Below are 27,580 nucleotides of genomic sequence, written 5' to 3'. Positions count from 1 at the left end.
GTGGATTCCTATGTCCACACACGAAGACACATGTCTAGATTTTGCCTGCAGAGCAATTTGCTCTGGCAGGTCAAATCTTCCTTTTCCCTGTGGCTCACACACACACACACACACACACACACACACACACACAAACTTATACACATGGACTTAGGGGAAGCATCATCAAGATCTTGATGAAACACAATGCTAGTGTTCTCTTCACCTAAAAAGACATACTTTCTCCCGCCTGAGAAATAGAGTTAATAGCACTTCCCTTCCTCCCCACCCCAGGCGGTAAGTAAAACGAGGGAGGTAAATATACAGATACACGCAGATGCTTAATGAATGTCTCTTCAGTCATGCATTCTTCTCTACAAATGATGTGGCTAAGAGGCCAGCTAAATGCCCTGGCAACCTGAAACTCAGTCCATTCTCCTGGTTGGAGATTCATGCATTTATTCATATGTTTACAAAATATTTGGTGAGGAGGTACTACTAGGCTGAACCCTACAAATAGGGTGACTAACCAAACAGGAAAAGTCCTGCTCCCTCACCCCAGACTTTAGAATTTAATCCCCAGATACATCCTTCCCTGTCCCTTCCTTGACTGATGGAACACGCGTTCATGGATGTTCATGTTTCCCATCTCAGTAACCATCACCTTTCTCCTTTCTCCTTTCTCCCCATGAGATTCGCAGCAGCTGAGACCACAAGGAAATCTATGAGAAGGGAAGGCCATGCTGCTGCACCAGAATCCAGTTCTTGGCAGGATCAGAGCCAGCCAAACTCCAACTAACAGGAGACCAGTTGGGTCCTGGGAGTGTCTGTGACTAGAATATCAGCTTGGAGACAATGAGACTCTTCAAAGCCAAAACACCAGAAGCTAATTAGGATGTTTTTCAAACAACCTGTTGAAATGATAAAGAGCTTCAGAACAGTTGTCCTGGGAAAACTGGTGTGCATTTCCTACAGTCACTCCATTCACAGAACCAGGGCGTTCCCCACACCAAATGAACCCCTGTGGAAAGTGAGATTGCAGGTGATCATAACAGCTACACTCACATGCACTCATATAATGTGAGTCTTCCAGGAGCTCAAAGCACTTTATAAACAGATAGGTAGCTAGATAGCAACCAATCATAGCAAGTCATCAGAAGAATTGAATCCCCTACAGTTAGTCCAACAGGCTGCATGATATTATGGTTAATAAAAAAGGTTTCATTTTTCTCTGTGCTACGATGGATCCAGTTGAAATAGATCTTGTGGAAAATTAAAAAATCTTGTAATCACAAGTTTCTGCATTAAAAACCTCATTCCATCTTCACTATCACTTTTGAACCTCATAACACTTTTTTAAAAAGGCAGACTGGGTATCATTACACCCAATGTAGCAAGGATAGAAATTGTGGTTTGAAGACAATAAATAATGTCAATAGAAGTGCTCTACTTTTAAGAAGAAAGCAGCCAAAAAGAGGCATGATTAGTTCTGCTAAGACCGGAGCTTTCTCGCTTTCTGTGGTGTTTTCAAACAAATGTCTCTTTCTCCCTTAAAGAGTTTGAGTCCTCAGGACCAACAAGTGGCATTAGCGCCTGTTGTAGAATTTCTTTAAAAAATGGTTTTCATTTTTCACCTAAAAGACCATGCTTTTGTTTTGAGGACATTACACCATAAGATTGTGCATAAGGTGGCCCTTTTGTGTTAGTTTATGACATTGCAGAGCTGAAGAATGTTTACTGATTGACTTAAAAGGAGACAAGGAGCCTGGAGAAGAGATTCCAGTGGTAGAAGGTTGGTTGACAGTGTAAGGAGGAACCCTCAGCCTGCTTCTTCAGTCTGTAATTTATACTTTGATATTCTGTGTCACTACTTCAGTTGCTGCACTGATACATCTTTGTCTCTTTCTCTGCCTATTTAACTATTTTCCCACTTCCTTTAAGAGAACAGAATTCAGGCTGCCTGGGTTCAGCAGTTAAGCATCTGCCTTTGGCTAAGGGCATGATCCTGAGGTCCTGGGAATCAAGTCTTGCATTGGGATCCCCACAGGGAGCCTGCTTCTCTCTCCTCTTGTGTCAGCTTCTCTTTGTATGTCTTCCATGAATAAACAAATAAAATGTTTTACAAAGAGAGAAAAAAATTCTTGTAAAGACAGCATATCCAGTAATCGCAAGTACTCATTAAATATTTGCCGTGATTGAATAACATGCTGACTCAAAGATAAGAGAATCCAAGAAGCTACTGTTTATATAGAGTACTTAATACAAGCCAAGCTTTGTCTTCAGCATTTTACATGAATTAGCACATTTAATCTTCACAAAAGAAAATCTGTAAGGTTTTCAGTATTATTAGCATTATACCTATTTTACAAGTGAGGAAAGTGAGGAAAGTGAAGGCATTTGTCCAGGTTCACAGGGCTAGAAGCATTAGTCTTGGATTTTGAAACCTAGAAGTCTGACTCTGCAAAGAAACTAAATGCTTGGGGGTTGAGGGGAGAAGTGCATTTTGTTCAGTTGTTTTATTTTTAGCAGCTCTCCATACGGACAAAAGGAAGCTGTGTTCATTCCTTATTTCCAGGTTATCTAGCATGGCAACAAGAAAATAATTAAATTGTCTGTAAATCTTCAATGCGTTATGTAAAGGCAAGAAAGTCCTTGATGGCAGGAAGAACTTCCATAAGCATCTGACAGTTCCAGGCTGAGAGGTGGGGGCACCTGGATTCAGAAGGTTTTGTACTCATCTAACCTGCCTGACCCAGGACATGCCTTGAGTCCCCCAAGTGATTGAAAGTATACATTCAAGTCATAATAACCCCTACTCTGATCTCATATGGTGTAATGATGTCAAGAAGACTCATACTGTTTTTAAAGATGCCAGAGAAGCCTAGAGGCAATGCCAGCCCACAGAGTCTCCTCGATATAGGCTCAGTGGATGGATCTGTAAATACCTGAATGATTCACCTTCCCCTGGTAAAAGATGCTAGCTTTTTTTTTTTTTTAGATGCTAGCTTTTCAAAAAGAATCATATCCTTCAAGGAAATCTTGGGGAACACACACCTTTTTGTAATCAGAACTATCCTCAGCATTACCTCTGAGGAAGGCATTTATTTCATTTTCCCCCCAAAGAAATTAGAACATGATGACGAAGACAATCCTTGAGGAGGGATCGCTCTCTATAAGGCTGGGACAAGCCTCTCCAAGTCTGGGGAAGATATGACACACAGCCACATACGCACATATTCTGATCGACTTGCATCCATTCTGAAAAGGAGTGTGTGATGGAAACCAAGTGTACTGAGGCCTTTTGCAAGAAAAACCTCCATTACCAGTACTTTCTCAGCCTTCCAAACATCTTGTACATAAAGCAGGAACCAAGCCATGCTCTATTACCCTATTTGAAAAGGTTCTGGGGCACCTGGGCAGCTCAGTGGGTTAAGGTTAAGCATCTGCTTCAGCTCAGGTCACGGTCTCAGGGTCCTGGAATCAAGCCCCACATCAGGTTCCCTGCTCAGCAGAGCATCTGCTTCTCCGTCTTTCTGCTCATGCTTCTCTCTCTCTCTCTCTCTCTCTCTCTCTCTCTCTCTCTCTCTCTCTCAAATAAATAAATAAATAAATACTATCTTTAAAAATAATAGAAAGGTTCTGGCCCCCACTTAGCAAAGGCTCCTGTGCTCTCCCTATGTGACAAGACCAGTATGAGAAATCATTCTAAACTGTCCCCTGTCCTTCTAGAGAGGGCCAGCAACAATCTTAGCACTGTTGACACACAAACTACTCAGAAACCAGTCGTTACACTTTCCTATAAATGAAGTAAGAACAGTTTCTCTCTCTTTTTGTACACAGTTAAACTTGAAGGGTTGCCACTGGCCATCAATTTTAACATCTCATGTTACAAATAAGGAAACAGTCCCAATGAAGGGGCAAGGCTTGCAGGAGTCGGGGACTGTCAGAAGTGCCTCCTTTCTCTACTCCATACCACTCCTTTCTTTCTTATCTGCTTCCTCCGGGGTTTGGTCTCATTTCATTCACATTTATCATTTCTTCTGTCACTTTCCTTCTCTCCTGCTCTCTCTTTTCTTCTGCAGAATTGAGTAAAACAAAAATGGAGCCCACTGAATGCCAGTCCATCCTAAGAGAAAATAGGACAGAAATCCTTCCCTGGAAAGTCTCAGATGTAGGGTCCTTTGTTTTGGGGGTGGAAAGACGTAGAATCCAGAATGCCTCACCTTCCATAGTCAGATACCAGTGGTTCTTCTCCTGGCCTTAACAATGGTGGTCATTTTAATGACAACACTAAAATGGCCGGGAACAGGGGGGCCTCAGTGGTTGAGCATCTGCCTTTGGCTCAGGTCATGATCCTGGGGTCCTGGGATCGAGTTCCACATCAGGCTCTCTGCAAGGAGCTTGCTTCTCCCTCTGCCTGTTTCTCTGCCTCTCCTTTGTGTCTCTCATAAATAAATAAATTAAATCTTTAAAAAAAAAAAGCCACAAATAATACGAAGTGAGGCCCAGACACAGGCCTTTGCTTCAAAAGCAAAGATAAAACTGGTGCAATGACAGTAATAGCAACTGCTACGTTTATTGAGCAGGTCTAGGTGTTAGACACTAAACTAGCTTCTTCCAATATATAATATAATTTAATCTTCTTTACAAATTCATAAGTATGGTTTTCGTTCATCCCACTTTGTAGAGTAAGAAAACCTACACACAGAGATCATAAGAATCTTGTGCAAGAATACTCAGCTTAGATATTTCTGGATCCAAGGGTTCTTATTTCCGGTGTTATAAGCCGCCCCCCTGCCTCCAAAACGAACAAGTACAGAAGGTTTAAAGGAACGAGTAGCTAGACTCAATATCCAAGCAAGTACAGACAAGAAACTAATGATTACAGAGGTCCTGCTATGCGCCAAGTGTTTCCAATGCAACACCAATGGAGGGATGGTTTGAAAGTCTTTGATTATCTCCCCCAACACACACCCACACTTCCCACCAGTGTGCTTGCATTGCATAGTACAGCAAAATGACTTTATCTCAAGCTTACATAAAGGACCAACCTACACCCTTAGGCAGGCAGTTTACCTGCCCCCAACAAATTTCCAGCCAGATTGTTGTCCTCAAACCTCCATTATACTGAAATTCTGCAGGTAGCCCAAATGTATGTGTATAACCTACAAATACCAAGTATATATATGTTGGATTTATGAAACTTCCATGTAGAGATCATGGAAACTATTGGTGGGTTCTGTAAACACCACAGTCTCTATGTTAATTCAATGTAATCCTGAGAATAGTGCTTTTTTTCATTTTATAGATGGGAAAACTAAAACCCAGAGAAGTAAGGTGATTTGCATGATGCCCTACAGCTAATAAATGGTAAGCAGAAATATGATTACAGATTCATCTAGCTCCAAAATTCATGCTTTATACATTTTTTTCTTGGATCCTTATTAAAAAAAAAACTCTGCTTTTTCTAAAAATACTATTAAAAATAAAGATGAGAAAAAAATAAATAAAATAAAATAAAAATAAATAAATAAAGAAAAGAAAATGTTTCAATATCACCATAATCCAAACCAATAGCAATATTTTAACATTTTTGCTTCCAATCACATACTATTCAGTAACAGAATTTTATTGACTGATTTTTTCATTATATTGTATACATGAGCCCATGCACTTAAAAATTCCACTAAAACTTCTTTTTTTAAAATTTTTATTTCTTTATGATAGTCACAGAGAGAGAGAGAGAGAGGCAGAGACACAGGCAGAGGGAGAAGCAGGCTCCATGCACCGGGAGCCCGATGTGGGATTCGATCCCGGGTTTCCAGGATCGCTCTCTGGGCCAAAGGCAGGCGCTAAACCGCTGCGCCACCCAGGGATCCCCCTAAAACTTCTTTTTAAAATTTCTATAGATATTTATAGATATATTCTATAGAGGGGATCCCTGGGTGACTCAGAGGTTTGGCACCTGCCTTTGGCCCAGGGCGTGATCCTGGAGACCCGGGATCGAGTCCCACGTCGGGCTCCCGGCATGGAGCCTGCTTCTCTGCCTGTGTCTCTGCCTCTCTCTCTCTCTCTGTCTGTCTCATAAATAAATAAATAAGTAAATAAATAAATAAATAAATAAATAAATCTATCTTTTAAAAAAGATATATTCTATAGAATATTCTATAGAATATTCAACATATACATAGTTCATCAGCCTTCTTCCTTATTGCTGGACATTAGACCACCCCTGAATTTTAAAAATTATAATAGTACTAGGAAAAAACCCTTAGTATATAAATCTTGGGCTGATGATTTACTTAGGACTGATCTCCAAATATGAGAATGGATGTTTTCTATTATTTCATGCTGCTTCTTCTCTTGAAATGAAGGCCCTTCCCCCTCACCATCGCCAGTACACTACACCAGAAGCTCTCCTTATGCCTCATTTCTAAACCACTGAGTCAAGTTATTATCATATATGTCTAGAGCTTAGGTTTGGAGAACACAGGGGAAAAAGTCAGGAATCTGGAATCAGAAAGTCTGGATTCCTACACCAATTTACTTGTCACCGAAGTGCTTCTGGCATGTTCCCTGAGGTCTTCAGCTCATGTTTTCTTACCTGGAAAATAGAACACTAATAGTACCTCCCTCAAAAGATTGATATGAGGATTAAATCAGTTATAGCACGTGGCAAGGTAAACCATCATGCGTTCTGGCAAACATCAGCTGCTGTTCGCTTTAGGAGTGCAACAGATTTGGACAGCTTTCAAGGAGAAAAAGCGAAAAACTAGTTTTCTGCCCATTGGCTTTTTTGGTAAGCTTAAACCATTCTTTCAAAAATGGTTGTTTAAAAAAGAAGTTTTATGGGAAGCCTGGGTGGCTCAGCAGTTGAGCACCTGCCTTCAGCTAGCTCAGGGTGTGATCCCAGGGTCCTGGGATCAAGTCCTGCATCAGGCTCCCGGTGAGGAGCCTGCTTCTCCCTCTGCCTGTGTTTCTGCCTCTCTCTGTGTGTCTCTCATGAATAAATAAATAAAACCTTTAAAAAAAAGAAAAGAAAAGTTTTGAAAACGCTAGAGAGAAATAACAGCTGTCACAAATACTTCCCAAGTCCACCAAGCATTTGTGTCATCCTGGAGATTTTGAAAGCTTTTGCTCCCATGTGGAATTAACAAACCTAAATGTCTCCATCTACAGGCACACTAGAGAGCTCATGAACCCAACCCCATGGGGTAGCAGTGTAGGACAGCCCTGTGTCCTGGGCCTTGCCCCCACCCTCCCACCCTGGGGCAGGCCACAACTTTTGGAGCTACTGTGATTGGCCCAGGCTCTTTCCTAAGAGACATTTAATGTTGAAGGGGGATGCTGCTAAGACACCTGCCAGCAGAGAAAGGAGAAGGGAAGAGAGAAAGTTAGTGTCATCTCCCAGGGAAAAAAAAGTGATCCTGCCTCTATCAGGCAGAAAAGATTCAGGACAGACAGAGAATTGAGAAGCTGGGGATATGTTTGCTGTCAAGTGTGTGAAGAGGTAACTAGGCTAAAAAAGAAGTTTTCTGGGCAGGCATCATACTACAGTGAAATAAGAAGGAAGGAAAAGAGTCATTTTATTATCGGTCAATCCAGAAATTTCAGGGATACAGTGACAATGAAACTTAAAGACAAGCATGCAGAGAATAGGAGCCTTTAGGGAAGAGTCAGCCGTATCTAGGGGATAAGCATCAAGGAAATGGGAAGAGGTGAGGACTCTGTAAAACAGGAGGCAAATGGGCAATGTGACATGCCCAGAAAAAGCTTCAACACGTACAGCTGGCAGGAGATCCAGAGACACAATCAGGAAGGTAATCAGTGGCTGGTGATCAATTGCAAGGTCTACAATGTTACCAGCTGAGCCAACAGGAATCCAGGTGGGCACCAGGTCCTCAACCACTATGCTGGCCAAGATGCCACCGTAAGGAACTCAGAGCTCTGTCCTCTCTCTTCCAGGTGCTGGGTGGCTGGGACTTGGCTTTCTTCCCAAAAGCATTTTGAGTATGTGCTCAAACTCCACAATTGCTCATCTCCTCCCAAACCAATTTTTTCAGGACTCCTATCCAGCAAGAACCTGAAAGCAAATTAAGCCTCCTGCTTTGAGATGAGCTCAGATGTTGACCATGGATGCTGTTGAGTATCTTGGATTTTGCTTTGTTCTGTTTTGAATTAGAGTCATTGTCTATGTTGCTTTTTTTTTTTTTTTGAGAATAGTTGACACAGTGTTACATTAGTTTCAGGTGTACAACATAGTGGTTCAACAACTCTATATATTATGTTATGCTCACCCACAAGTGTGGCTACCATCTGTCACTGTCTTTTAAGAAGAAAGTTAAAAATGGGTGAGTAAAATCTGGGGAAAAAGTGTCTGTGACCAAGTAGAAATTTCTCAGACTCCTATAAATGGGGTGTATAAAAGACAGACAGCGATTCATCTAATAGGTATCAAAATGTTAATAACAATAATGCAAACCTACAATTATGGATGATGCTTTTTTAATCCAAATCATAGGATCAGCTCAGATGATGTGTTGGCAAAAATGTGGGCCTTCCATAACCCTGGAAATAACTGACAAACTCACTCAGCCTGAATAGCTGAGCTGATAAATCTGAAATTTGCTGATGATATGATCTCCCAAAAGTTAGGAAAAGACCATGATTCTGCATCCAACTCTATCCAACAAGGAAGGATTGAGGAATAAGATGGAAACCATCAGAACTTTAGGGAGAATACCCATGCCACCTTAGAATTCATATATTAAGAATGAAAATCCTGAGCATGGTAAGCCATGTACCTTAGACTTTAGATAAATAAATCTAAAAATGTTAGGAGAAAAGATTCTTCCAAACGAAGATGGCTTGGGAAGGATGGGAGGCTCCAGAAGAATTCTGAGAAGTGCAATAAATATTCCATTGCTGCTCAGAATTCAAGGAGCCTGAACTTTGAAACTGGTTATGTAAAGGTGGGAAAGTTACTGAAATTGCTCCTAGCCTCTGCTTCATGATTTGTAAAATGAGAATGACCTTACTCATCTGACTGGTTTATGGTAAATGGGATGAATGCTTGTGAAGTGTTTAGCACAATGCCAGACACTTAATAAAATTTCACTAAATTGTACCTATTATCAATCTCACTAGCATCCTTACTTCAGGGATGGGGTGATTATTTCCTGTTCACCACCAGTTTAGAAATTCTGATTCTATTTGGTGTCATCTGATTGGGATCAGAGGGGGCCCATGGTGTAGAAGCACGATGCTCTCTAGTGAAAGAGGGCAGAACATACAGCCAGATGCTTACTCTACAACTTCAGAGGTGTTTGCAGGGTGTGCCCTGAAAGGCAACTCTGGACCAAAGAAAGTATAGTCTCTGTGTGCTGGCCCTGGACCCAAAGGCGCCCAGAGAGGGATACTTTTATTTATATGGAAACTCTTCTCCAACCTTCCATTCTCCTCATAAAGGGTGAATAATGATAGCCTTTCTTGTAGGATCATTCACTCATTCATTCATGTAGTCAGCCATTCTAAAACCCTTGTTAAGAGTCTAGCCTAAGATTAAAAGTACAGGTTTGGGAACAACACAGGCCTGGCTTGTATCTGAGCTCTACTACTTATTAACAATGTCTTGAGGAGCTGTTGAAGTTCTTGGAACATCGGCTCCCTTATCTAGAAAGTAAAGGTAATAATACTTTCATCTTCGCCTTGTGAAAGTCTACAGTGCCTAAGGTGATTGGCACAGATTAAATACTGAAAAAATGGCAGTGCTTGTGTTTTATTATTACTTAGTTCTTCTGATATGGGCTGTAATTTTCTCCAAAGAAAAGACCAGACAAATAAGTCCATGAAACAAAATGGGTACATCAGCTCCTGTTATTGTACATATGTGTATCTTACTGTTTGCAAACTATCCGATTTAAAACTAATGACACAGTGTGGCACCTGGGCAGTGCAGTTGGTTGAGCACTGGACTCTTGGTTTTGGCTCAGGTTGTGATCTCAGGATCATGGAATCAAGCCCCAAGTTGGGCTCCACATTCAGCAGGGAGTCTCTTAGGACTCTCTCTTCCTCTCCCTCTACCCTCCCCCTTCCAAAAAAATGGATAAATAAATCCTTAAAAAAAAAACTAACAATGCGGTGCTAAAATTACAGTCTAGGTCTAGTCTTCTTACCTGAGAAAAGTTCACTGGGGAAAAGCCAAGAACAACCTGTAAGTCTAAGAAGGATTGATTATATAGTTAATAATATATCCATATGATGGGCTATTTTACAATTTTTGAAATGAGGCTAACAAAGCATTTGAAGGCAAGACATGAAACACTACTTGGCCACAAGTTTTATGTAAGGCAAAAGTAGAAAAGGAACAAATGCAATCTTGTGATGCATGCACATGAGCAGCATGTCCAGGTCAACAACAACAAAAAAGTTAAGTATCCTCCTTATCTCTGGACAGCCACACTCTAAGAAGGACACTGAAAAACTCTAGTTCTTTCTTGTGTGGATAAAAGGCCAATATGACAGGGAAGGGATGACAAAAAATTAGAGGAAATACAGAAGTCCATTTCAGCTATTTGGAGGACTACCACGTGGATGACAGGAGCATTGTGTGCAACTCCAAAAGGGTTCTATGGAGTCAACGGAGGGGAAGATGGGGCAGGAGGAGGCAAGATTTTCACAGAGGTAGAGTGATAACAGGATTCACATCAGGACTAAACACCTAGCCAGAATGGGCATCTCAGCTTAGCCTCTTTCTTCACTTAGCACAATACTGGCACAGAGTATGGGCTCCATTAGCATCAGTGACTTTCACAGCATGAGGAGGAGGGGCTGGAGAGGAGAGGTAGATAAAGAGAAAAGACAAAGGAGAGGAAGAGAAAGGGTCTTGAGTGCTGAGCTATGTCTTCCCTCTTCTTTCTCTTCTTCCATTACACATAGTGACACGGCCTTAGCACAGCATCCCTGCCCACCTCCAACCATCACAACAAAACCAACCAGGTTCTAAGCCATTGATGAAAGGAAAGCAATAATCAGTAATAGTTGCATCTTCTCTGGGTTGTCAGAATTTCTTAAATAATCTGGTTCTCACTGAAATAATGGTTCAAGTAGAAAAACAGGTGGAGAGGTAGAAATAAAGTGGTGCTGAGGTGCTAATAGGTGAAGAGAGGCCATAAGGAGACACTTTCTCCTTATGTAGAAAGTGAAGAAGGCTAAACTGAAGAAGACTAAGCCAAAATGAAGGAGGAAGACCAGAGAAAATGTTGAAGACCTAAATAAGGCATTGACTCTAGAAATGGAAAAGAGAAGGTGGGTGCCAAGGATGTGTAAGAGACATAATCTATAATATGTGGTGATTGACTAGTGGAATAATCAGGAAGAAACAGCCTGGCTGACTTGTGGATATGCAGCATAAGGAACTAGGTGGCTATATCCATTACAGGATAAGGAAGCCAGGAGGGTGAGCAGATTTGGGAGTAAGATTGGAAAAAGAGAGAACTGGGGCTGGAGCTCAGCAGAAAGCATCACAGAAAAAAAAAATCTTGGTATAGGGAAAGCTTTCAAATTATGAAAGTTCTCAAACAATAGAATGAATTGCAGTGGAAAAAGATTAACATCTGCTTATTCCTTTGGGTGAAAGGGAATCTGGGTGACTTCAAGTGAATCTTCTCCATTCCAAAAAGGATGTCTTCCAGGATAAGGGCAAAGACCAAATTCTCTTTACAAACTGACCTATTCAGATCTCATGCTCTACCCAAAATATGAAGACACTTGTTCTAGCCACTTGTTCTAGACTTGGAGCACATGAGACCTGAGAAGGGTAAGCATAAGAGAAATGACCCAAAGATTTGGGAATTGAGTATGTGGTTGGATGTTGACTATTCTGGTGAGGTTTTCTAGGTGAGTAAATCAAATTCCATGTTCTTATTATCTTGTTTTGTGACTGTGTATACAAACACACACACACACACATTCATTCATTCTCTATTGGTGTTTCTTTCCTGAATTTTGGGAAATTTCAACATTTAACCTCAGTTAAACAAAATATAATATTTTTTAAATGCGGCCACTTAATGATTTATTTATTTGGTCTGATTTCCAAAGCCTAAGGTCTTAGCCACTAAGCTAGATCCTCAATAAGGTTTTAGAATGAGTAAAGAAATTAATTAACCCATTGGACAGGATAGATGGCATATTATCCACATTTAGGAAAAAAAAACTGAGGCTGGAGAAATTAAGTAATTTACCCAATATAAAGCAGCTTACTCTGCTGCTGTCCTGTGCACTGTACCTTAATGTGAATTAGGATGGAACACTTCTTGGCTGATTGCAGCACAAGATTTGGCAAACAGAATTCTTACTGGATTTCAGCCCATACATTCGCTCTTGGCTGGGTGCCTTTGTGCAGGGCACAACCTCTCAACAGTACTTAAGTTTGTAAAGGCAAGACTGTCTCAGGCCTCTGATTTTCCATACTCTTCTCTTCCTGTAAAGATCATACTGCTTTTACAGTAAAGCACATTTCTCCATCCCCCATCAAATAATAGCAAAAATTTAGTAGGATGTCTAAGCTATTTGTGAAAGCAAAGTAATAGTCATATCTTTCCTCTGTTGCTACTGTTTTGGAAATAGCGCTTGGATGAGTATTGGTACAAATTTATGAATGGATTAAGGAGTAGGGATTGTGGTTGAGAAAGGAGTCAAAAGGCTACAGATGAAAAAGGGAAATTCTGGGTAAGAAAAAGATGGTAGTTATTAAGACTTGTATCCTCTGAGCTCAACTCTATTGAATGCTCCCAACTTTCTCGTTAGAAAAATTTTATATTAACCTTTTCATTCATCCTTGCCCTGATTTATCAAGCATCCATTGATCACATGCCATATTCCAGGCAGAGTGAAACAGTAGGTATCAATAGTACATGGCCTTAGTCTTCAAAAACTCTAAAATAAAAAAATTTAAAAAAAACTCTAAAATACTTAGGAATACATTTACCCCAAAAGGTGAAATATCCACACACTGGAAACTACAAGACATTAATGAAATAAATTGAAGAAGATACAAATAAATGGAAGGATATTATGTCCTCATGGGTTGGAAAAATTAATATTGTTAAAATGTCTCTACTACCCAGTGCAATCTACAGGTTCAATGCAATCTCTATCAGAATTACAATGATATTTTTTATAGAAATAGAATCCTAAATTTTCTATGGAACCAGAAAAGACCCCAAATAGCCAAAGCAATCTTGAGAAATAACAAAGCTCGAGGAAGAGTGGAGAGAGAGAGAGAGAGAACTGGGCCTGGAGCTCAGCTCCCTGATTTCAATACATATTACTAAGCTATAGTAATAAAAACTGTATGGTATTGGCAAAAAAAAAAAAAACAGACACATTGTAATGAAACAGAATAGAGAACCTGGCAATAAACTCAGACGTATATGGACAATTAATTATGACAAAGAATCCAAGAATTTGGGGAAAGGATAGTCTCTTCAATAAAATGGTGTTGGGATAAACTGGACAGTCACATGCAAATGAATGAAACTGAACCACCATCTTGCACCATACACAAAAATTAAAAATGGATTAAAGATGAACATAAAACCTGAATCATCGGGGAAATACAAATTAAAACCACAATGAAAGATCACCTCACTCCTGTTAGAATGGTTATTGTCAAAAGACAAGAAATAACAAGTGTTGGTGAAAATGTGAAGAAAAGGGAACACTTGTACTTTATTGGTAGGAATGTAATTTGTGCAGCCACTCTGGAAAATAGTATAAAGGCTCCTCAAAAAATTAAAAATAGGACTATTGCATGATCTAGCAATTCCACTGTGAGTATTTATCTGAAGAAAATGAAAACACTAATTCAAAAAGATATCTGCTCCCCTAAGCTCATAACAGTATTACATACAATTGCCAAGACATAGGAACAACTTAAGTCTCCAGTGACAGATGAATGAATAAAGAAAATGTGATATACTACTCAGCCATTAAAAAAAGAATGAAATCTTTCCATTTACAACAACATGGATGGACCTTGAAGACATTATACTAAATGAAATACATCAGACAGAGAAAGACAAATACCTTATGATCTCATTTATATGTGGAATCTAAAAAAGAAAACAAATAATCAAACTCATAGATACAAAAAAAAAAAAAAAACAGATTGGCAGTTACCAGAGACAGGAAGTATGGGGTTGGAGAAAAGGGTGAAAGGGTTCAAAAGTACAAACTTCCAGTTACAATAAATAAATCATGGGGATGTAATATATAGCATGGTGACTATAGTCAACAACACCATATTTTACATTTGAAAATTTCTGAGAGATTAAATCTTAAAAGCTATCATCACAAGAAAAAAATTTTGGTAACTAAGGTGACAGATGTTAACTAGACTTATTATGGTGATCATTTTGCAATGCATACAAATATCAAATCATTCTATTGTACACCTATAACTAATTTTATATGTCAAGTATACTTCAATGAAAAAAAAGAAAAACACAAATACCGTGAGAGAAGGAATAAGTACACAGTTTCGTTACAATGTAATTTCAAAAGTTATATGAGCTGTGGGAGCCCAGAGATCATAAATAACTTTCCTAGGGAGAGGAGAGGCAATATTTGATCTGAATATGGAAGGGTGAGGCATTTTTATAGAGAGAAAATGAAGGAAGGCAGTCAAGGCAAAGAAACAGATGTACAAAGCTTCAGAACAACAGAGACATGGAGTATTTATTGAATGGGGAGAGGTCTGGTGGACAAGATGGTTCATGAAGGGTAATGGTGACTGGTAAGTCTGGAGAGGTAGGTTGGAGCCAGAGGCAGTGATTCAGGGGATTAAAATCTAATGTGGAGAGACGACGTCACTATCTGCCCAGCAGGTACATACTGATTTTAGCATCATTCCTAAACAATCTGGCATCATTTATCTCTTGAGAGGCCTTTCAGAAAAAGAATTCTACATGTTAAGGCTAGAATAAACTATTACAGCTTCATGGCTTTAAAGTCACAAAGCTTCTAGTTCAAATCCTGGCTCTATTATTTACCTATTTACTGTGGCATTTTGGAGATGTTTCTCTCCTCTGAGAGATTTGGTATCTTTATGTTTACGACAGAAGCAAGGGAACCTCGCAGAACTGAGGTGTTGACTATGAATTGTCCCATAGAGTGCCTTGCACATAGGATACATGCAACAGATGTTGGCACTATCCCCCTCCCCATCCTTTTACCCTCTCTCCTTCCTTTAGCAGGATTATATTTGCTCAAGAGTGTTAATAACATAGCCTATTTTTACAGGTCTTTCAAATAGAGAACTTCATGACTTACACAATATCCAGCTTCTATTAGGAAATTCTTTTAAATACCCTAAGACTGCCTAAACTCCTTTGTTGTACTACTCAACAGAACAATGAAAAGAGTCTACATAGCAGGACAATGCCTACTATTCTGGAAAGATCTGTAGGTCTTCAGGTTCTGTTATCACAGTATTGCCTGAAAATCTTGCTGGGAATCAGAAAAAAAACAATGAGCTCAGAAAAACATTATTGTTGGCTCATTGTTCTAGGACTCTGCATGACTGCTTAAAGTAAAGTAAAATTTCAATGGCTTACCTTTCTCCTACACACTTACCTTGATCCATTAGAATGTTTCCATCCTAATCTGCTCCTGTAAAACAAGTAGAATGATTTTTCACTGGATAATCCCAAAATACTTTAATCACCTTAATCACTGAATGGCTCTCTTCCTGGTTGGGGGAATTAAGTTTTAGACTTGTAGAATGTGACAGTTAAAAAATACCTTTGAGATCATATAGTGTAGCATTTCCCAAGGGAGTCAGAGGAAGTGTACAGAAGCGGAATGGACAGTAGAGCCTGGACTGGTTCTAGAAAATACAAAGCCCTTTTTACATCATTGAATCTAGAGACCCTATGTGTCCCCAAAGCCACAATAGCAGAAAGTCTAGCATCTACCTCTTGGAGGATCCTCCTTCCCCAAAAACTGTTTAAATCCCTGGGATGTAAGAGAACATCTCTTACTTCCAAATATAAGCAGGATATAGGAACCACCACTGCTTCTCATAGCCTCTATAGGGTGCTGTTTGACACGATGGGAAAAAACACAGTTGGTCACCTCTATTATATGCCTGGCTGTCACAAGCCCTTGTAGAGATTGTCCAAACATTTTTTTTTTTTTAGAAAATGTGATGAGACCCCTTCAGTGCCAAACTGTGCCAAGAGCGTGCTACTTTAGACAGCCCAGACCTCAGGACTGTGCTCCCACGCTCTCTTGTTCATTTGTCCTACACTGCCATTATCAACTTTACCTGTCCTTTTATGAAATAATTTAGTCCAAAGGACTCATTCCTCTTGGCTTTGGCCAAGAACCAAGAGGGAGATTTGATGGGAAATGGGATTTTCATGATTAGCCGTGCTTACTGCATGCCTCAGGTAGTGTGAGCAATGTCCACCAAACCTGATGTTGGGCTTTAAAGAGTCATCATGGCTCATTAATTCAAGCCAACTGCTTCTTCTGATGCTTAATAAGATAAAGAGTGATCTCTTTCAATGTTCAGGAATGTCCTGGCAGTGTTGGGCTTGCCTCATGAAGCAGTGCATTAAGTAGGTGGATCTCCAGCATGAGGCTTTCATAGAGGATTTCCAAGGGTAGTTTTGATTATTTAACTTGAAATACCCTCCTGGAGTTAGAAGAAATCCTCTGTTACAGAGTCTACTGATTCCCAAGATGGGCACAGGATGAGGTCCGGGAGGGGATTATTCTGTAGGTAAGTGTGTGCCTCCTAAGCCTCTAGCAATTCTCTCTAATTTACAGGATGTCTTCAGAGCCATGAACTTGGACTTTGACATTGTGAAATTGTACCTTAAGTCACTGTTCATTGGAGAGCTTGCCCCCCAAAAGAGCCTAGCCAGGAGAGAAACAAAAAAGTGAGTGAAGTCTCAGGACTTCACAGGAGCATGTGGAGGGACGGGGACAAGAGCCAGTTGACTCTTTCCAGATATATCCAAGAACTGATCATTTTCAGTGAGACCCAGCCTGTCATGCCTGGGTGAGCCTGCAATAGCATGAATGAATAGATTCTGCATATTTCAAAGCAATGTCATCCTCCTTAGACGTCTATGTAAGAAAGGAATGAAATTTTCGGTCCTGCACCAAATTAATTCCACGTCTCTAAGTACCTACTTCATGTCAGGCAATGGACACATAAAATTTTTTTCCAGTGGCTGCTTTAACTGTTAGATGTCTGGATCTATGTTCTTTGCAAAAGTAAGTTCCATAAGAGCAGTGAATATCTGTATTTTTCTTATCCTTGGGCCCTCAAGAACCCACCTGCATAGAATCAGACATGTAGTAGGGACTCCATAAATAGCTACTGAATGAAAGATGTGAATATATCCTAACAACAACCCTTCTTAAACTTGGTGAAATAATAGTCTAGGAGGAATAAATTACTTTCTGGAAGTTCCACAGTTGATGTGTCAAAGAACTGGGACTCCAAGTTACTTCTTTCTGGCCCCAACCCCTTAGGTAATCCCAAGGAAGGGTGTCACTCTTTCTTTCTCTAATATTTTGGCTTCCTGCAATACTGTCTTTTAAAGGACAGGGTCTCTGTAAGATTAAACATTCAGTGGGATGATTTTACCTAAAGCTTAGAGGGATTTTAACTATATAATTGAGCTTTTTTTTTTTTGCAACTTTTTTGTTAAAACTGCTCAGATTCTGTGTAATTCAGAAATAATTTGTACCAAGTACTGGTCTACATATCACTATGAGGAGGATATAATAAGGATAATGTTTCTGCTTTAAGAAATGAGGAAATAGGGATGCCTGGGTGGCTCAGTGGTTGAGCGTCCGCCTTCAGCTCAGGGTGTGATCCCAGGGTTCTGGGATCGAGTCCTGCATCAGGCTCCCTGCAAGGAGCCTGCTTCTAACATCTACCTATGTCTCTGCCTCTCTCTGTGTCTCTCATGAATAAATAAATAAAATCTTTTTTAAAAAAGAAATGAGGAAACAAACTCACCAAGGAATAGGCAGAAACTGAGAACACAGAACTGATTTGGTGCAGACCTCAGATGAACACTTTATACTCACCCTTCAGGTTCACTTGCATCCTGCACAGCTGTGTGTCAGGACACACAGCCCTGTATTTGGCAGCAAGGGCTCTGAGGCTGCATGCTTGGACTCACAGCCCAGCCCTGCCACAGGTTACCAAAACTCTCCATGACTTGGTTTCTGTCTCTTTGTAAAATAGCAACAACCGTAGCACCAACCTCCTATGAGATATTGGGGGATTAGGGAAAGAGTTAAAGGCACTTCAAGTCCTTAGCACTGTGTCTGGAACATAGTAAATGCTCAATAAATTTTAGATACTATTGTTATGAACTCAATGGTAGCACCAGCAATTGAAAAACATCCAGATATGTCGCCACTATTTAGAAAAAGAGGCTCTAGATTTAAAAAAGGAAGGTGACACAAAGCTTGTTTTTCCTAAAATTTTCTCAAAGAAAAAGAAAATCCCACTAATGGTTGAGAGCTGTAAGACAATCATTCATTATCTAAAGGAGTATTGGTCTCTGGGGGTAAAAGTCTGCTGTAAATTTTCTTTAGTACATCTATATGGATACACAAATATACATATTCATATGTGTGTGTGTAAAACACACATATACTCAGATATGCGCATATAGGCAATTTCAAAATGAAAATGTTTGTTTCCTGTATTTTGTTCACACTGCAAATGTCTCTCCTTTCATGTATCTGAACAATCCTGCTCTCTTTCTTATACTCAGGTCACTGTGTCCCCTGTCCTTGTTTCAAACCCATTAATCATTAAGCTAAAAGACAGCTCTTCCCAGCACTTGCACTGACTCTACAGTCTGCTCGGCAAGCTGGTAAACCAACGTAACCTTGTACTTACACACACACGTACACATGTTACACAGACACAGACCAGGACCCACACACAGCAGCAGACACACACTAATGCCACCAGAGATCCTGCCTTGCTTCTGGGGCTCCATCAAGCAGCTCACAGGAAAGTCATCCTTTAAGTTAATCTAAGTGAACTGTATTTTCCTATGTTCATCCTCTTTAATGAACGAGCCCTTCGCACATACTAAACTGCTGATTATGTAGAAAATTCTGTGTAAACTGTACCCCTAAGGATAATAACACAGATCCATCTAGACAACGTGGCTCCCCAAAGCATAATCCAAAGATCAAACAACACCTAAAACAATATTGATGGTTTAAAAGGCAACTGTTAGAAATGCCTGGGTGATTCAATCAGTTAAGCATCTGAGTTTATCTCAGGTCACAATCCCTGAGTTCTGGAATGGAGTCATGCATTGGGTTATTGGGTTCCCTGCTCCACAGGGATCCTGCTTTCTCTCTCTCTCTCTCTCTCTCTCTCTCTCTCTCTCTCTCTCTGCCCCTCCTTCCACTTGTGCTCACTTTCTCTCCCTCTCTCTCTTCTGTCTCAAGTAAATAATTTTTTTAAAAAATAAAGGACTAAATAAATAAAAGGCAACTGTTAGACACAAAAACCACGCCCCTCAAAAAAAAATAACCCATTCTGAGTTCCAAAACAGTTTGAGGACAGTTTATAAATCACTACTCATCTTTCTCTTCTCCAGAAAAAAAAATATATTATCATAACCTTTTTAAAAGTTTTTGTTTGTTCATGGTTTTATGTTTTTAATTTTTCCCAATTAAACATATTAATATCAATAAATTTTTATTCATTAAATTAAGGTATGAATAAAAGAGATTATTCATTGTGTTCATTTGTGTTCCCTGAGGGAATTAGTTCCTTCTCTGAATATTCATTTCTCAGTCCCAGTTGGTGGAAGATTTCCAAGAACTGCGAAGAACATTAGAGTCCATGAACATGTTCAAGGCCAACCTGGTGTTCTTCCTTCACTTGGCCCAGATCTAGATTTTGGAGACCCTAGCTTGACTAATGATGTGGCATTTTGGCAACGGCTGGCTTGGGACAATATTCACTTCCTTCTTTCTCACAATTTCCCAGGTTAAGTAGGTAGCCTAAGCGCAGGCAAGTGGCCTACAGTGAAGGCTCAGACTGTTTCCTTCTCTGTTTAGATTGGCACCATCTGCTGCCTGACACTTTCCAGCAAGCTACCCATCCATGTCTGACACTAGCAAGTTACCACACTGCCAGACCACAGTTTATTTGTCTTTAAAATGGGGATAATAATTGCTTATGGAAATATTTTGGACTAAAAAATTAATGTTTAAAACACCTAGTGCAGTGACTGGTACATAGGAAATATTCAATGTATGACAGTCTACTCTTCACCCAATTTCTACATACCAGCTCAGTAACTGAAGTCCTTTGTCGGCCGTGTAACACTCTCTTCTCTTCTGTATTCATCTTCCAACCAACAAAAAGAGAGAGAGAAGCAAATCAAGAAAGAGACTCTTAACTGCAGAGAACACACTGATGGTTATCACAGGGGAGGGGGCTGGAGATGGGTGAAATAGGTCATGGGGATTAAGAAGGGCACTTGTGGGGCACTTGTGGGGGGATCACTGGGTGGTGCAGCGGTTTAGCGCCTGCCTTTGGCCCAGGGCGCGATCCTGGAAACCCGGGATTGAATCCCACATCGGGCTCCCGGTGCATGGAGCCTGCTTCTCCCTCTGCCTGTGTCTCTGCTTCTCTCTCTCTTTCTCTGTGACTATCATAAATAAATAAATTTTTTTTAAAAAAAAAGGAAGTTTCTTAGACTATGGCAAAATTCTAAGAAAATTTAAAAAGAAAAAAAAAGAAGGGCACTTGTGATGAACACTGAGGGGGGATATATGCAAGGGTTGAATCACATTATACACCTGAAACTAATATACTGTATGCTAACTAAGTAGAATTTAAATAGAAATGAACAAAAAAGGTAACACATGGATTCCACCATAAATGATAATCAGTGTAGCAGAACATATGATGTCTTTGTTGAATAATTATGAATCTCTGAACATGGCCTTTGTGAGCACAACACTGTGTTTTGGACATGAAACAAAATTCACCTCATTCCTGCCTTTGGAAAAGAGTCTTCAAGTGTAGGAGATTGATGTTCAAATTGCTGAACATATTACATGACAGAATGACATTAATGCCAATGAAAGGAACAAGCACTTGCTATTGAAGTAGAAAGAGGCATTGATTCTCATTGAAATATCTGTGGAAGGTTTTATGGGAAATTAATAATGTTAATTCCAGAAGTCTATGTCAATTTTTCTTCTTGAAAAGTCAACTTGCTTTTATTGAAAAGCAATTCTTTTGGAAACTGAAAAGGAAACAAACATTTGTTTGGTGCTTAGCATAAGCTAGACACTTTGTAAGTATTTAAGTTGCCCAACAGTCCATGAGTAAAGTATTAGGTCTTATCAGATGAAGAGCTGAGGTTCAGAGCTACTGAGTAAATTGCTCAGATCCAAGCAACATATACATGATGAAGAATGGTTGAGAATCCAAATGTGCCTGACTCCAAAGGCCATACTCTTTCTACTTCTCACTGGAAGATTTTGACAGTGGCAAGGAAAATGTTCTAGGCTGTAAGAATCCCATGGACAAAGGCACACAAGAGAAAAGAATGCAACATGTGGGGAATAGAAAGTGAATATGGCTTAGGGTCAAATGAGATCTCCCACCATCCCTCTCCAAGGGGCTCCTGAGTGTACAAGCAGACTTATTTATTAATGTCCTCTTGACCACCTCCTCAATTTCTCTAACAATAATTTCTCTCTTCTAGGGTCAGAGTTCATTTCTACAGCATGACCTGGGACATCTTTCCATGTTTACAAAGTCCAAGTGGAACTGCCTAATGTAGAAATTTGTGATGAATGAGGGCAGCTACATTGTCCTATAACGCCACTGCAATGTAGCACCTAGCAGAGTTCCTGGCACATAGTAGGCTTTCAATAGCATTTGTTGAGTGGATGGATGGATGGATGGATGGATGGATGGATGGACCAAGGTAACAGTACAGGAGTGCTAAGAGTGGGTTCTAGCCCAGACTCTGATAAGGCTCCCTGCATGATCTTGACTGAGTCATATTCTATCTCTGCCTCTCCATATTCTCATCTCTAATATTAGAACTTAAACTGGATCTCTGCTTTTCTATGACATTCTAGGATTCAGAGACTATGTACTCTGGCTTACAAGGGGGGAAGTGCCTTTGAACCTTCCACTAAGCCAAATCTTGCATTCCAGCCAGGTCCCTTAGGAAAAACTCATAAGCACAGACTCAGAGCCTATTTGCTTTGCCTTAGCACAGTGGTTTTATATTGAACTGAAAGGTACTTAAAATCACAGGTCTTATGAACCCTCTTTCTGGTTGAGTAAAATAAGTTTAAGTAGATTAAATAGCACAGAGTTGGATCTGGATTCATATTAGAATTATGTCTGTTACTCAAAATGGCTAGAATGAATAATGTATTGTCATTTTATGTGACAAGTCTCACTTAACTGGAAAGTTCCTGTAGGTACACTGTTCTGCCTTCCATCCACCAGTGCTAGATTAACAAAGTGTTTCTGTTCACTCAGAAATCTGTTTCTGTTCACTCAGAAATCTTTACCACAGAATAAAAGCAAAGACAGTTTCTTCTGTCCTGGTGAGAATTAGGGAATAGGCCCTTCCACTCTCTCTCCCCTGTTTTGAGGAAGTCAGAGGAAAAAGGAGACTCATGCACTTTGGTGGTAATTGACAGTTGACTTGGTGCCAGTATATGTAATATTTCAAGCTCCATCCTTGCTGGTGTTTTTAAAAAGTCACTGCTTTCCCATTGGTCTAAATTTGTTCACTGCTGTCTCTCTGTAAATTGTGTTGCCAGAAACAATTTTGCACTAGTTGAAATGAATATAACCTTGATGACTCATGAACGGAGTAAGTAAATGGGAAATGTTCTAAAAGCAAATCGAGTGTACTCTGCCTTTTTGCAAGAAAAACCAGCAACTCATGAGCAAAATGAATAGGGAGATACAGGAAATAAGGAGAAAAAAACTATCTGTGGGAAGGAAAAGCTGGTAGGAGGGAGGTAACAAAGAAAATTATAAGCAGCAATACCTTCACCTATGTACATCACAATTTTAAATTTCAAAACTTGATTTCATGTCAATTTACCCTCCCCCTGGAAAAACACAGAGGGTTTGGTATGTTTTTTTATTTTTTTTTTGTTTTGTTTTTTTGATTTTCATTCACTCACTGGGCTAGTAAATGTGTATGTCTGGTCTTCATAGTGCTTGTGCAATAAAAGAGCCCTTCTGAAAGCACACCGCCAAAAATCTGCACACATTTTGGACTTCTGTGCAATACCAAAATCCAAATGAACTCCCTGTAGCATATCTTTTAACTCCCTTTCCCAACATTCAGCATGTACAGTTTGAAAACTATAAGAATCAAGTATATTATAGAGACAAAGACACAAAATATTTGATACTAAGACCTGCCTTGAAAATCTGGCCTATCTTGTTTCCACGACTACGTCTGAAAATAATTTGAGGGGATGACTGTCAAGTATGTTATTTTCTGTAATCCTCTTCTTATCTATTTCACAGATGGGGAAATTGCCCATGGCTACACACACCCAGTAGTAGGGATTTGAATTCAGGCCAAAAAAGCTTCATAGAAGCTTTGGAATCCAAGGCTTGGATTCTTTGTACTGCACCAAGAAAGGATCTCACTTGGAAATGAGAAATGACTTAAGATGGTTTCTAGATGGAATTTGGTGCGGGGCAGCCTATTTCCGTGTGGCTGATAATCTTTACTTCCCCATGGATCAGTCTATCCCTTGGTTCCAGTAATTGTGGCTTCCAGACCCAGGAGTGAGGGTAGAGCCAGCAGCTTTAGATCATACACATAATTACTCTGACCATTGTTCTAAGTTCCAGAACCTTGAGCTGTCAAGATCTGTTCCCTAACCTATCATGGATCAAAACTTATCTCTCCTTTTACCAATTTCCACAGATAGTCATTGACTGCAGAAGTACAGTCAGCTGATGGAAGAAACCAAAATGTTGGCTCTTAAAGGATTTAATTAGCAAAGTGAATCATTGCTTATCACAGTGTCCATTTGTGTTTATTGCTCCCATTATGTTGTATATTTTTTAAGTGTGGGAACCCCATTTTATCATGTCTGACTTTATATTCCAAATGCTTGACTCAGTGTCTGATGCATAGGATGTACTTCAAAATAAATAATGGATGGGTAAATAAAGGAGCAAATGCATAGCTGTAAGAGTTAGCAGGTGGTATGCAGTTTGATGGGAGAAGTGCAGAGTGCAATGGAGCCCTAGAAGGGGGAATAAAAATTGATGAGTACACATTGAATTTGACATATCATGAGCCATCCAAAGTGCTGCCCTTTCAAGCATGAGATTAGGGGGAGAGATCTGTGATGAAGAGAGTTTCCACTATAAGTATGGTAGGGAGTGTTAGAGGTGAATAGAGAATGTTTCTCCTGATGGATGGGGTCAGGAGGAGTTTGCTAAGAGAGGACTCCACCATAAGGACCATGGAAAGACATATTAACACTTGCAGATTTTCAAATATCTAGATGAGATGTACAGTGTCTAGACCAGCATAGTCCAACAGAAGTATAAAGTAGGCCACATTACAATGACACAAATAATTTTAAATTTTCTAATAGCCACATATTAACAAGTAACTTTATTACCCCATATATATTCAAAATATCATTTCAACATGTAACCAATATAAAAATCATTAATATGGTATTTTGCACTCCTTTTTTCATCCTGAGTCTCAAAATCCATTATTATACACTTACAGCCCATCTTAATTGGACTGGTCATACTTCAAGTGCTCAATAAGCAGCATGTGGCTCACGTCTACTATATTGAACAGTGAAGATATAAAACATTTATAGGCCAGTTATCAAGAGAGGCCAAATATGCAATAAAAAACAAATGCTCTTTATTCTTCTGTAGTGAAAGAGGAGAAATTGAATATCTCAATATGCCAGCATTTTATATTTATCATCTCATGTCTCCCTAAACAACTCATGGAGGTAAATGTCATCATATTACATTTATTAAAGATGAAATAGAGCCTCAAAGAGGGTGAAATTTACCCAAACCACACAGCAGTATTTATACATCCAGGATATGAAACCACATCAATATGCTTCCAAATCTTCACTCTCTTAAAACCTCCAGACTGTCATTGAAAGAGAAGAAATCACAAAAGCCTAATCAGAGATGTTTTGAGCTTGGCATCAATTCAAATATTTTTATTCTAATTTATTTTTGTATGAGAGCATTGAAGCCTGAACATGCAATAATTTTTATATGAGAACATTGAAGCCAAGCCCCACTAAGAGATCATTTCAGATCCACGATTCTTTGAAAAACTTTAATAGTAGGATTTCTAGCACCATTTTTCCCCCAGAGCTAATTAAAATTTTAGAGCTGAGTTTTCTTCTTTTAAAAAATAAGAATACTCTCTGCCCTACCTACCTTCAGAATTTTTTAAAATGAGGACCTCCCCTAAAGAAAGAGGGATGGGAAAACATTTCATTGCAACAGGGTTTTATGAAATTTCATGGTCAGGAATTATGTTAGTCTGAATTTGTGTTCCTGGATCTCATAATTATTTCTTTATAGGTTTTGAAAGCCTCTGTCCAGTGAGTCATTCCGAGGCCCAAGGGCAAGTTCAAGAGGCTCAGATATCTTACTTTGACTTTAGAGATGCATGTTGAAAGCTCTGATAGAGAAGGACATTTCAGGAGAGAAATCTCACAACTAATGAACCCTTTCTTCTCCTCAGGGCCTATCAGCAAAATGGTGGAATCACAGACACTTCCAACATCACATAAAACCAAACACCTACCCCAAAGACCCAGATGTTGATGTAGGCCCACTTTTCCTGGTTGGAGACTCACAGCCTGTCAAGGTAGGTTTAGATTTCCTGAACATGTGAGAAATATTCCTGGAAGTGGTTCCTGGAAATATCTATGGTCTTGTCCAGGAAAAATCAAGATGGGGATTCCCATTTCAAGCACATTCTCAGAGCATGTCTCCTTTTATGTTCAGAACATAGACATGAGATAACCGAATCTGGGGTTGTATGGATAGAAAGAGATGTGGAACATGAGATTCTATGACCCTAAAGGACATCCAGCCAACCTCCTACAATAGGAAATATGATAACCATATCACTCTGCATGAACAATTCTGGTGACAGACAGATCCCTGCCATCACTACTACCTCTGAGGAAACACAAAATTAGTGTTAGTGAAACCAGATGACTAAGGTTGGAAACCAGATGACTAAGTTTAATGAGGATATGAAGACATTCGCTCAAAGAAAATATGTCAGTACATTCAGTAAGCATTTAATCACAAATATCTGAATAACTAGTTATCTCAACTAATTCTAGTTCAGTTAGAAAAGGCTATTCTGGTATTTTTAGTTTATGTTCATTTGGTTCTTTTATACATGAACCACGGTCCAAATGTTTTGTAAGACACAGAGATCTCACCTTGAATTTGCACTTCCTAAACAATAGAAAAAGGAGAGGAAAAGAAAATTCCAGAATTTCTCAGTTGTTGGTTGTTTTTGTTTTTTAATGTCAACTTAAAATCATCATGTGAAGGATTTTTACCAAATTTTTTAGGAGAAAGTCTTACTTCAACAAGGCAGGTACAAGGATAACCACAGAAAGGTATCTCTCTTCCAAGGGAAATGATAGACCCTGAGAATCAGGTACTTAGAAAGAGGCTGCTATTTGCTAACAGAATTTGGGAGTTCTATTAAAAATAGAAGACTGTAGCTCTATTAGTTGCTGCCTGAAGTCGGGACTACATAAACCAAAAAATGTACAACTTTTTGAAAATAAGTTTTACCAGCTTTGAAAAATCCAACCTTCTCCAGCTGAATTAGGAACCAATCTCTTGACTAGATTTAAAAAAAAAAAAAAAGTTCTCTGGCTGTGATCATGAATCCGTTGCTTTTGACAATGGCTCCACAACCAAGTTGGACCTCTCTGATGGTTGTAGACTCCTATGCTCATCACCAAAATTGTAACACTTTGATTTCTCTAATCAACTCCATAGAGCAAGAAGGATTTGTCTTACTCAATTTTATGAAGTAGGCTGACCCTCTCCAGAAGTACTTTCTTTAGGGCTATGTTCAATACACATGCTACCTCTTCACAAATGATGGAGGTCACCTCTCCAAGTTTTACAGCTGCTCTTGGGACATTTCCCTAGACCCTAGGGTTGTATGTTCTATAGTTTCACAGTTACTGTCCAAAGTATTGCTTAAAACTATTTAAACTCTAAAATTCAGTCATTTTACATTTTAAAAAATGGTTCTAATGAGTCCTGAACCTTCCCTTCCTTCTCATTTTACTGCCAAACTTTCTACCATTTTCTTTAAACATTCTATGCACCAGGTACTGTGCTCATGTTCTGGAAAACATAGAGCCTTCCTTTGGAGTGAAACTCAAAATTAGTCCTTTGTAGGTGTGCCAGCTCCCACAAATTTTCCACCAGCTCTTTTTCCCATTTTTCCTTCTACTTTGGGAGTAACTGGAGATA

General features: G+C 39.4%; 1 protein-coding gene and 1 pseudogene across 1 annotated transcript in view; one reads left to right on the top strand and one right to left on the bottom strand.

The window, feature by feature from the left end:
* Positions 1 to 15,632, bottom strand: part of LOC129494193 (olfactory receptor 1009) — a 96,357-nt gene extending 80,725 nt beyond the window's left edge. Inside the window, exon 1 of the mRNA XM_055300944.1 lies at positions 15,619 to 15,632. The gene's annotated coding sequence lies outside the window, so the exon portion shown is untranslated. The remainder of the gene's footprint in view (positions 1 to 15,618) is intronic.
* The window catches only part of LOC129494430 (fatty acid desaturase 2-like protein FADS2B), a 35,696-nt pseudogene continuing 15,478 nt past the window's right edge, over positions 7,363 to 27,580 (top strand).

This window comes from Nyctereutes procyonoides, unplaced genomic scaffold, assembly GCF_905146905.1.
Source record: "Nyctereutes procyonoides isolate TBG_1078 unplaced genomic scaffold, NYPRO_anot_genome, whole genome shotgun sequence".
Classification (NCBI taxonomy): Eukaryota; Metazoa; Chordata; class Mammalia; order Carnivora; family Canidae; genus Nyctereutes; species Nyctereutes procyonoides.
This window is presented reverse-complemented; position numbering and strand designations above follow the sequence as displayed.